General features: G+C 36.2%; 1 protein-coding gene and 2 pseudogenes across 1 annotated transcript in view; 1 reads left to right on the plus strand and 2 right to left on the minus strand.

Moving 5' to 3' along the window:
- Positions 1-16,820, plus strand: part of LOC101407136 (olfactory receptor 5AP2) — a 508,331-nt gene that overhangs the window by 192,707 nt on the left and 298,804 nt on the right. The gene's annotated exons all lie outside the window — the stretch shown is intronic.
- On the minus strand, positions 2,604-3,569 carry LOC106800262 (olfactory receptor 8K3-like; annotated as a pseudogene).
- Positions 13,925-14,869, minus strand: LOC101399976 (olfactory receptor 8J2-like; annotated as a pseudogene).

Consider the following 16,820-nt stretch of genomic DNA (forward strand, 5'->3'; position numbering starts at 1 on the left):
TATTCTGCTCGATGCCAGATAATTTTGTATTTTATAAATATTCTTGAGCTTTGTTTTGAGATACAGTTATTTGGAAATACTTTAATCCTTTCAGGTATGGCTTTTATACTTACTAAGGTGAGTCCAGAGCAGTGCTCAATTTTGTGCTTATTCTCCACTATGGAGTAAGACTTTCTTGAGTGCTCTACCTAAAGCCTCGTGAATTATGAGTTTTTCTACTCTCTATGTAACAAATTGGCACAATGCCTGCCACTGTTTGAGTTGTGGGCGCTGATGTCTTTAGTCCTTTCAGATGATTCTTTCTTCAGCTTTGGATGGTTTCCACTTGCATATGCTGATCAGCCATCTGTTGAGTAATTGAGGAGGATTCTCTGTAGAGAGCCAGTGTCCTTTCCCAAGCAACTCCTTATCTTTGGAGCTCTGTCTTGCAAACTCTGGCTGTCTTGGTCTCACTGGACTCTCAACTCTGTCTTTCCACTCAAGGATTCTTCTAGACTTTGCTTGAGTTTGCCCTTTTGTCAGTGTAGCCTGGAAACTCTCTTAAGACAAGAAAGTGGGGCAATCATAGGATTCACCTCATTTGTTCCTTATCTCCCAGAGAAACTGTTCTTCATTGTCTAATGTCAATACTTTGAAAATTATTGTTTCTTATATATTACCTTTGTTTTTGTTTTTTTGTTTGTTTTAATGGGAGATTAAGTTCAGTTTCTATTACTCCATATTAATTGGAAGCAGAAGAGTACAGACAGTCCCCAACTTACAATGTTTTGACTTATGATTTTTCAACTTTAGGATGGTGCAAAGGTGATATGCATTTAGTAGAAACTGTACTTCAAATTTTGAATTTTGATCTTTTCCCAGGCTAGTGATGTCTGGTACAATATTCTCTCATGATGCTTGGCGGTGGCAGCAAGCTGCAGCTCACAGTCAGCCGCGTGATCACGAGGGTAAACAATCGATACGCTTAAAACCATTCTGTAGCCATACAATCATTGTGTTTTTCACTTTCAGTACAGTACTCAATAAATTACATGAGGTATTTAACATTTTTTTATAAAGTAGTCTTCATGTTAGATGATTTTGCTCAAGTGTAGGCTAATGTAAGTGTTCTGAGAATGTTTATGGTAGGCTAGGCTAAACTATGATGTTCAGTAGGTTAGGTATATTAAATGCATTTTTGACTTAATCTTAACGTGAGCTCTGAAACTAGAATTTCCATTCTTTTTAAATAATTTTATATCCCATATAAATATGAAAAAAATATTGTTGACATTTTCTTAAAAATATGTCAAAAATCTAATCACTTCACATCCTCTGACTGTTCCCACCCTGGCTTAAGCTTTTCTTCTCTCTCAAATTTATCATAATTAAACCCCTCATGATTTTCCATTTCCAAATCTTAGTATCTTACAGTCTATTAATTGCACAGCAGTCTCAGCTGTCATTTAACCAAAGATAGATTAAATTACTCCTTAGCTCAAAATCTTCCAATGCTTTTTTTTAATCAATCAGAATAAAAGGCTTTTACAATGGTCTATATAGTCTAACAATGTCAAATTATATATTATAAGTCTATCATTATCTCCTCTATTTCCTAATCACAGTTTATGCTCCAACCGCCTTTGACTCTGATGTCCCTTCACAGAACAATAATATTGTCATTTAAGAACTGTTGCATTAACAGTTCTCTCTCTCCGGAACAGTCTTCCCCTAGATAGCCACATAGTCCACTCACTCAACTCTTCAAGTGTGTGTCTCAATGCCATCTTTGCAGAGGGCTCCCTGACAGCCTTAATTAAAATTTAACCTCCATCTTGCCTACTTGCTCCATTTCATTTTCATATTGCTCAATTCAGTCTATCATACTGTATAACCCACTTCTCACTCCACTTTTCTTTCTTTTTGCAGAGAAAGAGTCACCCTGAGCTAACATCTGTTGCCAATCTTCCTCCTTTTTTTTTTCTCCCCAGAGCCCCAGTACATGGTTGTATATGCTAGGTGTAAGTCATTCTAGTTCTCCTATGTGAGCCACCACCATAGCATGGCAACTCACAGGTGGTGTGGTTCCATGACCAGGAAGTGAACCCAGGCCACCAGACAATGTGCACTGAATTTTAACCACTAGGCCGTTAGGGCTGGCTCTCCATTTATTTTCTCCTAGCCTCATAGACAGAGGGATTTGGGTTGGTAAACTTAATAATATCAGTTTACTCCCTTCAATGAATCCATTTATATAACACCTATCAGGCGTCTTTGTTTGTGCCTTTTCCTGTGATAGACAGTACAGATAAAATTGTGAATGTAATATACATAGTCTGTGGCTTTATAAAAATAAATGTTTAGTGGAAGAGACGTGCAAACAGGCTACATGTGAAAACATGCAGGAATGGTGCCTAATCTGGACTTGAAACTAGTTTAGGTTAATATCTGAAGTATGAGCAGGAGTTAGCCGTCTGTTGGTGATAGATTTTCATTTGAAAATAATGAATACATTTCTTTATTTTCATGTTTATCACATGCTGATTCTTGCCCATCCCGTGGAGGCAGCAGTGCAAGGTTAAAATGATGATAGTTATTGGATACTTTAGCTAACACATCATTTGTTAGTGTATCCTACAATTAATTTTAAATAGAATCTTTGCATACATATTCCAAGTTCTATGTAGACCGATTTTCACCTCTTTGTTCCTCAGATTGTAGATCACGGGATTCAGCACAGGTATTACCAGAGCATAAAATGAAGAGGCCATTTTATCAGTGTCAGGGGAATGACTGGACTTGGACTGAACATACATAAAGAACAGAGTACCATGGAATATGACTACCACTGTCAGATGAGATCCTCAGGCGGAGAAAGCCTTGTGCCTGCCTTCTGCAGAGTTCAAACTGAGGATAGTGACAAGGATCAGCATGTAGGGCACAAAGACTGTCAGAAGAGATGAAACCAAAGTAAAAACTGAAAAGGTGAGAATTGTCAATTTAATTTCATGTGTGTTTGAGAAGAGTAAAGATATCAATGGCAGACTATCACAGGAGAAATGCTGGATGACATTATAGCCACAAAATGATGAAGTGAAAATTTTTACGGTGGTCAACAAAAACAAAGAGACACTGCATAGTTAGGGTATTGCCACCAGCAGCTGACATAATCTCTGTGACATGATGACTGTATAGGGCAGAGGGTTACAGATGGCCACATCGCAGTCATAGGCCATTGCTGACAGAATGAAAATTTCACTAGGGGTAAACAGACTGAAGAAAGTGAGTTGGGTAGCACACCAGTTATAGGAGATTGTATGTTGATCTACAGCAAAATTTTCTAGCATTTTGGGTCTTATAGCTGTTGAATAACTGAGGTCAGTGAAAGCCAGGTGTCTGAGGCAGCAGTACATGGCTGTTTGTAGGCTGATGTCCATCTTGGTGAGGATGATCAAGCCCGGGTTACCCACCAATGAGACCACATAAACAATGAGGAAGAGTCCAAATAATGGAGCCTGGAGCTCAGGGAGGTCTATGATTCCCATTAGAATGAATTCATTCAGCATTGTTATATTGTGTTTGTCCATACAAGAAATCTATACTGGGAATAAATATAAAAACAATCATTAATTTTCATTAGTATGACTGAGATTACCATTGTAATACATGACTAAAGGCTTAGATATTTCATTTATGGCTTGTTGCTTTAATTGGCTACTCCAGCACCTGGCAACTCAATTCTCTCTCTGCCAGCTCAAGCTAAGCTCTTGATGGTTTCTTAGATATGACACCAAAAGCGGAAACAATAAAAGTAAAAACAGATAAATTGGACTATATCAAAATTTAAAAAACAAACTTTTATGTATCAAAGGACATTGTCAAAGAATGAAAAGATGACCCACACAATGAAAAAAATTACAAATCATATATTTGGTGAGGGTCTAGAATATAGAATATGAAAAGGACTCTCACAGGTTAACACCAAAAACAAAAAAGCCAAATTAAAAAACAAACAAAAGACTTGAACAGATATTCCTCACAGAAGACAGACAAATGGCCGATAAGTACATAAAAAAGAGTTCAACATTATCAGTCAGTAGGTAAATGCAAATCAAAACCACAATGAGATACTACTTCAGACCCCTAGGATGGCCATCTCCATCATTAAACCTAGAACCAAATTTAGAAACCATTATAGCCTAAGATATATAGAAGCCATTTTATATTTTGTGCCACATACTGCTTATCATTAAAAGGTATATACAATCCCTTTATGGTTCTGTCAACAATATATCATTAGAAAAGTTTGGCCTAGAGTGAGAATCCTAATATTTTTTTCAAAACTGTTTTTCATTTCAAATACATATAATGAGTTAAAACATATCAACTTTTAGAAGAAATTATATTAAAAAGGAATAGCCCTCTGCTTCTTGTCCCTACAACCTCAGTCCCAATCTCCAATGAAACACATAATTAACCTGTTTAATAGACTTTGGTTTACTCCTCTTTGTTATGATCCCACATATCTAAGTGGGATTCTCATTCCACTATCCATTTGATTTTTTAAAATTGTATTCTCATTCTGCTATGCTTTTATGAGTTTTAAACATTGTTTAATGATTTTTTACAATGATATAAAATAATTTAACTACCTCGCAGAAGTCCCCCACATGCAGACTCTAATGCACACAAATGACTCTTAGTTCCTCTAGAACAGTGTATTTGAAACTTCAGTACTTGTGTGCTGATTTTTGAGGTTTCTGATTTTTACTATGTTACATATCAAGTAAGGTCTGCATCTATAATTTATTCAATCTGAGAAAGAATATTTAGCAGGTGTCCCCACATTTGCTTTGACCTTAGCACTAAAATCTCTGAAATGTTGGGTTTAATGCTATAGTTATATTTTTCTAACACATTTTAAGACAAGTAAAAAAATTATTAAAACGCATTTCTTAATGTACCACCTAAAACCATCTAGTAAACTACTATTGCTGCCGGCCCTGATATCGGTTCCCCCACATTGAACCCAGCATATATGGTGTTAAAAACCAAAAAGCGCTCATTCTAAGTTATATTCACATGTAGATATCAGTTGTTTTGACCTTTCTATCCCTGAATTCCACAAGGCAAATGGAAGTAATAAACTGTTAAAAACCCAGGTGGCTTCACACTGAAGTTCTGGCTAATTATCAGCTCTTGAGGTTTATTACAGGGAAACTAATATCTAGAAATTATCAAGAAGCGGAAGCTCCCCAACTCCTTGTTCCTGGCACGGAATCCCCCCTTCATCGTGGAGACAGACACACGGAGGACTCCTGCAGCTTCCCTTATCTAGGCCAAATGCAGGCTGATGGGAGGACACAGAACTGCCACCCACAGCTCACCCTCCCCTGTCTAAAACTTTGTAAATTTTGTAATCGTCAATTGGGGGCAGTTTCCTTCCTCTCCCCGGAGCCCAGTTTCAGGTGGCGTGGGAAGACTGATCAATGGAGCCCTAAACCTCCTGCTGTCGATAGAGATAACACCTGGCCCAGCTCCAGAATGTCTGGGACCCCCACAATATTCCCCCTCAGCAAATAAGCACAGTCCCTTTAAAAACCCCAACTCCTAATTCCTCAGGAGGACTGTGGGTTTTGGGGCACGAGCCCACTGCAGCCTCATTTTGCTGGCAAAGTTAAATCATTTTTCTTTTCCTCGATCCCTGGTCATCGTGTTCATTGATTCGGCTGCGGTGACAGGGTCCCAGGTTTTTCCAGCTACACTATGAATATACTTACTAACACAGAGAGACATCACTCTACAGTAGAGAATGCTGTCTCAAATGCCTCATGGGCTAGAAAACAATATGACATCTAAGGAGGAAAGATAAAGTGATGGGGAACAAGGGGAATGAGATGTTCAGTGATGCATTTGAAAATTCACTCCAATTTTATCCATTTAAATGTACATGAGCAGGACAGAAAATTTGTTGATCCACGTAAAGCCAATTGGATATGTCATTGCTAGAACTGGAGTCCATGTACTATATTTCAATTAGAATGTTATTCTTATACCTTTATTTCAGCTGTCATCAAGAATACGTGAAATACTTTGAATTAACACATTTTAATGTAAGGATTGCGTTTTCTCTGCCTCTACTTTCCCAACTCCTTTCCCCTTCAGATTGTTTTAAAGGCAGGTGCTCCCAAACTTTCATGGAAAAAGATCCTCCATATTTATGACAAACGCTTCCAGAGTTTAAAAAATGTGGACCTCATGACAGGTCATTCTAGCAGGCCAGAAAAATCCTGAGTAAAAAATATATATATATTAGGGGCCAGCCTGGTGGCGTAGCAGTAGGGTTCATGTGCTTGCTTCAGCGACCTGGGGTTTGCAGGTTTGGATCCCAGTCACAGACCTGTGCACTGCTTATTAAAGCCATGCTGTGGTGGCGTCCCGTATAAAGTAGAGGAAGATGGGCACAGATGTTAGCGCAGGGCTGATCTTCCTCAGCAAAAGGAGGAGGATTGGTAACAGATGTTAGCTCAGGGCTAATCTTCCTCAAAAAAAAAAATGTATATATATAATAAAAAACAATGTATTCAGGCCTATCATTTCACTTATATAGATGTAAAAATCTTGAACAATATTAATATATTATTGATATCAATTTTAAAAATGTATATGAATTACAATACATTATATTCAAACTGGGTTGATCCGTGTTGGGCTGAATGGTTTAATTTTGGAAAATCTATAAATATAATTCACCACATTATCAGACTGAATTAGGAAAAATAATGTAAGCACTTGAATAGATGAAGAAGTAATACCATTTAGATAGGACAAAAACAAAGGTAACTAAGATTAAAATGGAAATTTCATAAAGGTAGAAAATCTTATAAAAACTGGACAACTTACTCTTAAAAGGAGAATAATTAAAATTTTATTGAGAAACATTATAGATAGTCTAAATAAATTGATAGAAATACTATTTTCCTGGATTGCACAACTCCGTGTTATAAAAATGTTAATTCTTCTCAAATTAATCTATTTGTTCTATGCCCTTCCAATCACAATCTCACTAGGAGACTTTGTAGAAGTTGACACTGGTTTAAAATGTGTTTAGGAAATGCAAATTATAAGGAATAAGCAATACACCTTTGAAAAGACCTGAAGTACCAGCTATTAAAACTTGCAAAGCCAGAGTTATTGAGACAATGTGGCATTGGCACAAGGATGAGCAAATATATCAGTGGAACAGAATAGAGAACTCAGAAAAAGATCCGTGATTGTACAGAACCGCAGTGTATGACAGAGGTGGCATATTAGGACAGTGAGGCGAAAAGGGTCTATTCAATAAATGTAGCTGGAGGAAGTGATTATCCCTATAGAAGATGATGAAATTGAATGTTTAGTTCATCCACATAAAAATCAACGCTAGACTTGTCAAGAACTTAAGGCTATAAGAAAATGTTTAAACTCTTATAGCATTAAAACTAAAATCTCTGGATGTCTCTAAAAAAAAGCAGAAATTTCAAGAGTCAGAAGAGAAATTCAAGATTAATCTGGCAGATTAAATCTACCTCACAAAATTACTCTATCCAAAAATCTATTCACAATGTTAACAAAATATCAATAAAAAAAATAAAAATAAACATTCATTAGCAGGGACCAAAAAAAGAAAATGGCAAAGTGTAATGCTTTAAGCTACAAAAAGTTATACCCAAAATAATAAATATTCCACAGCAGTTTGTACAGTTTGGCCAATCTCTGCATCCCAACATCACAATGTTTTGATTTTACACATCCCTGGAGATTTTCTGAAACACAACTGAGTTGATAATGTATGTGCTCCTCCTACCACCGCCCCTACCCAAGCACTGCCTGGAAAGAAACAGGGAAACTGAGCAGCAAGCCTTTTATCTGATGGAAGCTCAAACTCCAGAACTGCGCTAGGACTTGGGAAATGGATCTGAAGCCTAAGGATGTCCTCATATGCAAACGAAAATACCCAATCTCAACTAAGTCTTCTGTAGGGTTGTGCAAATAGCCTCAACTGACACAGACGGCTTGGTCAAATTGAGAACATTGTCCTCCCATTCAAAGGAGGGACAGAAAGAATGAGGGAGGACAGAAGAAGGAAGAGTCTTGAATGGCTCTAAAAATAGGTCAGGCTCATTAGTCTTTGGGTGAGTTAGCATCAGCAGAAATATGTGCACTATTTAAAATTATAAAAAAGGACAAACACTCACACTTCTCTCATCCGACACTGCCAGTAAGGCCATGAGTGCTTACATGTTTCCACTCCTTATTGTCTAAAACACGCTGCATTATCTCCGTGAGGGAAGACTAACTGCAATAAAGTAGCATTAGTGAAGAGTATAAAATGAATGTAAATCTTTTCTAATTACAACTTTGAAACCTGACTAAATGTGCTGCTTGGCCCATCCTACTAAGTGAATACCAAAATTTTGTAACTTCAGATGTGCAGAATTATACTCACCAGCTGTGGCATTTAGTGCCAATCCCCAAACCATTATTATGTGACTTGTCATGATCACTGAAAACTTTTAAAAAGTGTACTTGACTATAATTACATCCCGTTATGCTAGATTCTCAAACATGTGGGCAAAATTCTGTGACATGTTTTGTCACTTTGCTTTTGTTATTCACTTGTGGCATGAGCAATTTATAACATAAAGGACAACAGATCAAGAAGAAAATTTGCATTAACACCTTTAGATACATTATGAGAGGAAAGGGAATACGCTAGCCTTGAATGATGAAGTATTTAAGGTGTGGCAAGTTCTCGAACACAGAAAACAGAATACATGTAGCCAATTAATAATTCTTAAGGATTGATCTCCTTGATTCTTTAATTGTACTGATTTTAAACTTGGTTTTGTCCCCACTATAAATATGTTAGGAGATACTTCAAATCCTTTAGCCTCACAATCCAAATGAAAACAAAATTCACGCAAAGATAGTAGGGGCAAAGACATCTTAGTATTGTGGTGTCATGTACATATTAACCTAAGTCAAAAAGTCGATTTTATATTATTTTGGCTTTCCGTCATCTTACTGTTGCTAATATCACTGTATCAGACACATCTGTCTCCCCATCCTTTGTCACTCTGGGCCACCTCTGAAGTGGCCTACAGCCACCATAGACTTTTTCTGGCATGTTGGCAGCTTCCTATCTCAAGTGTTTTACTTCTTTTCCTGAGGGTAAAGTGTCTTGAGAGCTTGCTCAGACCATATGCAAGGCAGTTTGGAAGTGCCTGAGATTTAATGTGTCAAGGAGCAGTACTCAACTGGTAAGAGACAGGCATCAATGGTTAAACACCCAAGCTTTCCTAACCTTCTCTTGGACAATTCCTAGCAGAGCTCTAAAGGATACTTCAAAGCATCTTGAGTGATGGAACCCTAGCTGCTTACGGTAGTCATTTATACTTTATTGCACACTTTATTAACTTGCTCCCTTCTCAGTCTCACATTCCCTATTCCCTCATTTTTGCTTCCTGAAATCATCTACCAAATATGCATCTTATACCAAATAATCATCTACCAAATAAACATCAAGTCTTTGCCTCAGGGTCTGCTCTTGGCAGAATTTACACTCTGACAATCCCATTCTCTTGTGTGGTATCAGTAAAATGAGGCCACACATCTATAGCACAAATCACAGTCCATGGATGCATGATAATAAGAGATAATGATAATATCATATTACTGGATAACTGGAAGCCCTATCAGAAACTGTTACTCTCTGAGGCATAGACACTCACTAGGCATCAATAACCTGACCTGATGAGCAGCATCTTTACTTAGACAACATTCTTGGCAGAGCTTTCAAAAAATGTTTAATCCCCCTTCAGAATGTTTATTGTCTAGAGTCCCAGTATCAGTATAGAGATAATAATGAATAGAAACAAGGTCCCTTACTACCCTCAAAGAGCATAATAATAATGGCAAAAACATATGATTCCTCCAGAAAACAGAGTTATGAAAGGAATATTAGTATGCATTGTATAATGTATTGAGTCTGGCATTGGTAACTATACTTATACCTACAATTTAAATTGAGGACAGGTATCAAAAATAGTCTTCTAGTAATCATGATAATCAGTGCCATCTACTCACCTAAAATGAGGATGATTCTGGTTCCCACAAGTGATTAACAGTTGAACTGTAGTCAGAATTTATGAGAGTCTCTCCCCTTTGAGACACCCCTTTGGGGGCTTGAATGTCCCCTGGGAGCTTGAATGCAATTTCTTGGTTATTCCCAAAGCGTGTCAGAACAGGAAATGATGCCTCTGATCTTTGTTAATTATCCAAGGTACCTTTGACTTTCCTGTTGAGGAAATGTTATTTTACATACAATTCATCTGCTTTCTTTTGATATTATTTTTACTGCATCCACTCAAATATCTGGATGTAAGTATATTATTTGTTGGATACATGCTTTAATCACCTACAAATTACTTCAACATTCACCATTTTCCACAATGTCTTCTTCTCAAGTTTTATGCCTGAGGATGAAGACCAAACTCTTTAAACGTGTTCTATAGTGTTTTTAAAAGTTTTGGGAAGAATAAAAATTATGAATATGTGTGTAACTCTTATTTTTATTTCTTTTTGTGACTTAAGGGACTAAACTGAGTTAAAGACCCTAATTCCATATGCCATAATTGTCATCAGTCCTCATTCCCCATCCCCCCCCACAAATTTCCCTTTCCCACTTGAGTACTTCATCTACAAAATTGTTATATGCCCTTAAAAAGGAATACAGCCATGACACACAACTATCTACTGGGGCTTTGGGGGGAAAAAATAAATAAATAAAATCTTTAAAAAAAAAAAAGGAATACAGCCTTATAAAGTAAATATAATGTACGTCTCAATGTGCACACATATGTTGTTGTGTAACTCATTTTGATACCTAAAGGATCCCACTCAACTATGTTTTTGAAGTATGTTCATTTTACCACAGACACACCAATATTTTGCTGACTTCTGTTGTTATAATCTGGGTCCACTTTCATTTAATATATATTTGTTCCATAGTAATAGGCATTTAGTTAGTTACTCTTGGCGCCTACTGATACATGAATGAAACTATATGTGAAATAGCTCCTGGAGTGGGTCCATGATATGTAAAAATAAGCACATTTAATTTATTTAAATAAGTATGGATCTAGATTTCTTTTATCCATATATGTTCCACCATCAAAACACCAGAATTTCATACTCTGGACATCCAACTTTTGAATATGTACTGCTTATACATATAGTAAGGGATTGAAATAAATAATTAACTCAGATTTAACTTTATAGAGCTAAAACTATTTTACTTGTTTTAATACATTATTTAAAAAATAATTCAAATATTGGTTTGGATTTGAAATAGAAAGATGCACTAAGCACAATCCATGTCCACCAAGGGGTTCAGAGGTTATAACAGACAGATAAATACATGATTTTAATTTAGTTTCAATATTTGAATGTCTATAATAGTGATAAGATTGACAGTTTTGAATAATGCTGCTAAAGTAGCTACTGAAGTGACACAAAAACTGACACGCACCCTGTAGCAGAGGTGGACTGACACGCACACGGCGAGACTAGTTCTCATCCTCCTTGCAGTAGGTGTGGTGTCACAGCCTCTTCCTCTCTGTAAGATGTTTTCTCACTACTGTGTGCCTGTCCTGAAGAGCTTTCCACAAATCCTTTGTTTTAGAGCTTATAGTTTCCTGTAATTAAGCCATAAAATCTTGATAAAATGTTGAAACATTGTGAGAGAGAAAGCAAACAATGAGAAAAGTGATTATAACAAAAGCGAAGACACCATCACAATCAAGGAACTGTTTGTAGTCATACTGATCACTCAATGATCATTGAATCATTAACTTAAGCCTCCATATCTTAATGGGAAAGTGTCTAACTTAGACATTTCATAAAGGGTTTTAAATTATTATAATATAATCTCATAAATATATGTCTTAATCACTTTTTCTGATTGTGTAAACATTAATAACCTTCATCATTCAGTAATATATTCTATTAGATCTTTGAAATATACATTTTATGAAGTTTTTTTTTTTTGTAATCATTAATAACCTCTTCTGAGTATTATAGCTCAAACAGCTTTTGTGGTTAGAATTGCTTTCTAACAAGGAGGTATTTTGATATTTGGTTATTATTGTATATTATATTATATATTTTAATATTTAGTTTGATATTTTAGTTAACCCAAATGCATGTACATTTTGTGAGATGAGATACAGGGTTTGTTATCTCAGCTGTTTTTGTCAACAAAATTGCTCCACCCAGATAATGGTTGTTGTCATATAAAAGCCTATATAAATATTGAAAGAATCAAAACCAATCCTGGACAGAAGCTTGGAATAGAAGGTGACAACTAGAGGCATAATTTATGAAAGGATCTCCAACTTCATAAAGTAATAGCTCTGCTCAGTAGAAGGAAAGAAAAATTTTATAGCCTTTAACTGAGATGCAGAGAGACAACAAAGAGAGGCAAGAAGGAGTTAGAGAGGGGAGCCAGCGTAATGGTTTAAGGCTGGGGGAATATATAAGAAGGGAAAGCGAGAAATTCTTTAGTGGTGCAGAGTTAAGTTGCTCTAAGAATAAGGAGGCCTGATGCTATAATGTAAACCTCTATTTTGCCTTCTTCCACCCATATCTGCAGTGAAGCTTAGTTCTTTTTTGAAGGATTTCTTTGAAAGAACATTTTCATTTCCATGGAGGTGGTTTGTGGAATAGCCCTTCAGTAAGCCAAGATGATAGTTGTGACCCATGACAATGCAGACAACTGGAGTGAAGGCCTGTGGACTTCCAGAGAGAGGGCATTATTTGTTCAAACCAAACTTATCTAGACCTTAAGGAATAAGAAAATCTCTATTGGGAACCTTAAAATTCCTCAATTTTATTTTTGAATTTAAAAAATTCTGTAATCATCCCAATGTCTGTTATCTTTACTTTGCATGTTATGCCCACTCTCCTTCACTCCATTGTATGTTAGTAATGTTTTGCATGTACAGTCAGAGATATGGCATACAATAACTGATAACTTTTTTTTTTTTTGGTCATGAGTGCCCTTGAGAATTGGTGTCACTTTGAGGACAATGACTTTTTTTTGGTCTAATAACTTTACACTCCAAAAACATACTAAATAAAAAATGCTAAAAGAAATGATGTTTGTTGTTATTATTTGATAACAAAGACAATTAATTCTACACAACAGTTTTTAGGATGAGAATATGATATGGAAAAAATTAATATACATTATATTTGGATAAATATCAACCTTGGGCTTTATGTACATGCACCAAGTAAGAGGGGTAAAAAGATAGAATCCCCTTTTGTGCATTTTTTTAGTCTGCTTTGCCACATGTCCTATTTCCATGTATATCTAAGCATTTTTTGTTTAGTTTTCATTTTTCCCTAAAGTTTTTTTTTTCGGTAATATAAATTTATTTCAAGTGCAAGATAAAAAAGGGTCCAAGAAGGTTAAGAAATTGGTGGATAAAATGCTGCAAAACATAAAACTTTTAATAGATTAACCAAAGGTATCTGTGGCAAGGAAGATGATCTGACCCTTGACCACCTTCCAGAAAGTGATTCTCACATACCTCCACCACCTGCTATCAGGCTTCTCTTCCTTGTTTAGAAATTATAAAAATCTTTTAGTAACTTATGTTTTATTTTAAAATGTGTTTATTTTCAAATTATTGTTTATTACTTATATGTGTGTTTTCTTTGGTCAATGAATGAATTTTTCTGTAGGAAAAATTGGGTTTTAGAGGTTGAGATAATAAGGATTAAGATTTTTCCCATTGAAATTAATGAAATTTTTAACTATTTATTGCCTCTTCACTTAATAGTAGGATGTTCAAGAGCAAATGAAAACTCTTAAATGAAGATAGTTCTAGTTTTAAATTTACATTAGTTTGAACAATTGATGTGGGTTATCAGAAGTCTCTTCAATGCATCCTTCACGTCCTTGTTCCTTAGGCTGTAAATGAGTGGATTCAGCATTGGCATCACCAGGATGTAGAATACGGAGACCATTTTTTCAGTATCTAATGAGTGGTTGGTCCTTGCTTGCAAATACATGAAGAGAAGAGTCCCATAGAAGACAGTGACAACCATAATGTGAGAAGCACAAGTGGAAAAGGCTTTTTGTCACCCCCTGAGGAAGGTATCCTCAAAATGGCAAGGGCGAAGTTGAAGTAGGATATTAGAACAATAATCATAGAGAAAAATAAATTGGTTCCCAAAACGGTAAACAAAGCTGTTTCTGGAATATAGGTATCAGAACAAGATAATGCTAACAAAGGGACATTATCACAGTAAAAATGGTTGATTACATTGAAAGCTCAATATGACACTGAGAAGACACAGGAAGAGACAGTCAGTGCTGTGGTCAGACTGCAGAGGTAAGTGAGGGACACCAGCAGAAGGCAGATCTGTGGGGACACCACCGCCATGTAGAGCAGGGGGTTGCAAATAGCCACATAGCAGTCATAGGCCATTGCAGCCAGCATGAAAATCTCAGCCACCATAAAAAGTAAGAATCCACCCAGTTGGGCTGCACATCCTTAGTAAGATATGGTTTTCTTTGAAACCAAGAAGTTAACCAGCATTTTAGGAGCAATGACAGTAGAATTACCAAGATTGACGACAACCAAGTGCTGGAGGAAAAAGTACATGGGGGTCTGAAGTCGAGAGTCAGCACCAGTGAGAGTGATGATGCTCAGGTTCCCTCCACGGTCAGCCCATAGATGACCAGGAACACAAAGAACAGTGGGATCTGGAGCTCTGGACGGTCCGAGACACCTGTGAGAATAAACTCAGTGACCCAAGTTTGATTCCCGGGGGTCATTTATTTTATTGCTTTCATCTTTTACTGGGGAAAATAGAAAGACATTAATAGATGGTAAAATTGCTTTTTCTGTTAGATGCTAGATTATTAAAAGTTTCATTTAAAATCAGTCTATTTTGGTTCACAAACACTTAAAAGTTTCAGATCTTAATTGCTTTTCTCTCCATTCTTTCCCAAAATTCAGAAATACGAAATCTCTAAAGGCAAATTTCTGGTTCTTAGAACTGTTTGACCAAGCTATTACTTTTTTTATTTGTTGTTAAATATAGTTTATATTGGAGGAACATACATTAATCTACTATATTATTATATGTATTAATATTTGTATGCCTATATCAATCATATTAATATATGATATTGCATGTATATATACATGTGTGTATAGGTGTATATATATATTTACATATACGCACCCATGACTCTGTGTGTGTGTGTATGTTTCCAATGATGAAAGAGAGCTACCTATAAGAAATGAATGAGTCAGAGGGACTTCTAGCATTTTTTCCTTAACTGTCATAGGCTTTCTCTCCAGACCATACCTTGTCATCATCCTTGAGAATTTCAGTATTTCTGTGGGAAACACTTCTACTACCCTAGGTTTTTCCTTGTCATTTTCTACCATATCAGTCTGCTTCAGCTGCTCACAAGTAGACTACACCACCATGCTCTTCCTTCTTAGTATCATTCAGAAAATCTGAGTCTTCTTTATTTAATTGTATTTCCTTTCTTCGGCCAAATAAGCCAGTCCTGTCCTATCACTGTGACTTCTACTTGCTCAGACTCTTCTCTACTGTTTTGCTCTGGCTTCCCTTCCTTTCCTTTCCAGCTTATACCTCTTTCTTTCAAATTGTTTAAAGCCTGTTTGGATTTTTTAAAATTTATTATTTATAGTATTGATTTGTTAAAGTCTCATCACTTTGTTTTATTTGCATAGAGAACGGAATTGGGAAGAGTGCTGACATTATTTAGTGTTGTCTATTCTCAGAACTATGCTAGGCATTTTAAAATAATAATCTCGTTATTCTGCAGGAATGTCCTAGAAGTTGGATATAATTACTTCTATGTCTGATGAGACAATTGAGACTCAATGAGATGAAGTTACTCAAAGGATGTTGGTTAATGGTATAGTTTTATGGTTTTGTTTGCTTGTTTGTTTGGTTGGTTATTTGTTCATCAATTATGAGCTGTGTGATTTCTATCAAGTATGTATATTCTTGGGTTGTGTGAATTAAATGAGATAATGCACGTATACAGTTTATTTAGCACAGAGACAGTAACAACGAATGCAAAATAGTTGGTACCAGTAGTTATTGTTATTATCATACTTTGAATTATTTTCTAATGTGATTTCTTGTTTCAGTCTCAGTAACTAATTCTATCTTACTGAGGGCTTTTACAGTTGAAATGGAAATAGCAAGCAAATTATAATTTTGCATGTTCGTAAAACTGGGACACGATTTCTAGCTACATATTTAACAAACAAATCAGGTTGTGCTCTCCCACGACCTGATTCTCTCTTAAATCTGTGGTGTGTGTTTCAATTTACTGCTGCTTCATTCCATACATCAAATCTGTGTCTGGAGCTCATCTGATGGTGTTGCACTAGCTATCCCGTATCTCTTGGCTCCTACTACTGCGTTTAAAAAGAACTGCACTAGCATACACAGCATGAAAACCGCCAGGCAGGTGGTGTGGTTCCCTGACCGGGAAATGAACCCAGGCCACAGCAGTGAGAGTGCCGGATCTTGACCTCTAGACCCACAGGGCTGGCTCTGTTTGCACATATCCTTACCTTTTCTACTGAAATACAACTGATGGCAAAGCTAGAGCTGCCTTTTATTTCAGTAAGAATATGTCATTGAAATAAAATTTCTGTAGAACAGCCCTGATTATCTCCTATTTCTTCAGAATTGCATTTGTTCCTGATAAAAATTATTTTAGTTTTTTACAC

Source organism: Ceratotherium simum, chromosome 34 (genome assembly GCF_057802395.1).
Source record: "Ceratotherium simum simum isolate JZ-2026a chromosome 34, ASM5780239v1, whole genome shotgun sequence".
Lineage (NCBI taxonomy): Eukaryota > Metazoa > Chordata > Mammalia > Perissodactyla > Rhinocerotidae > Ceratotherium > Ceratotherium simum.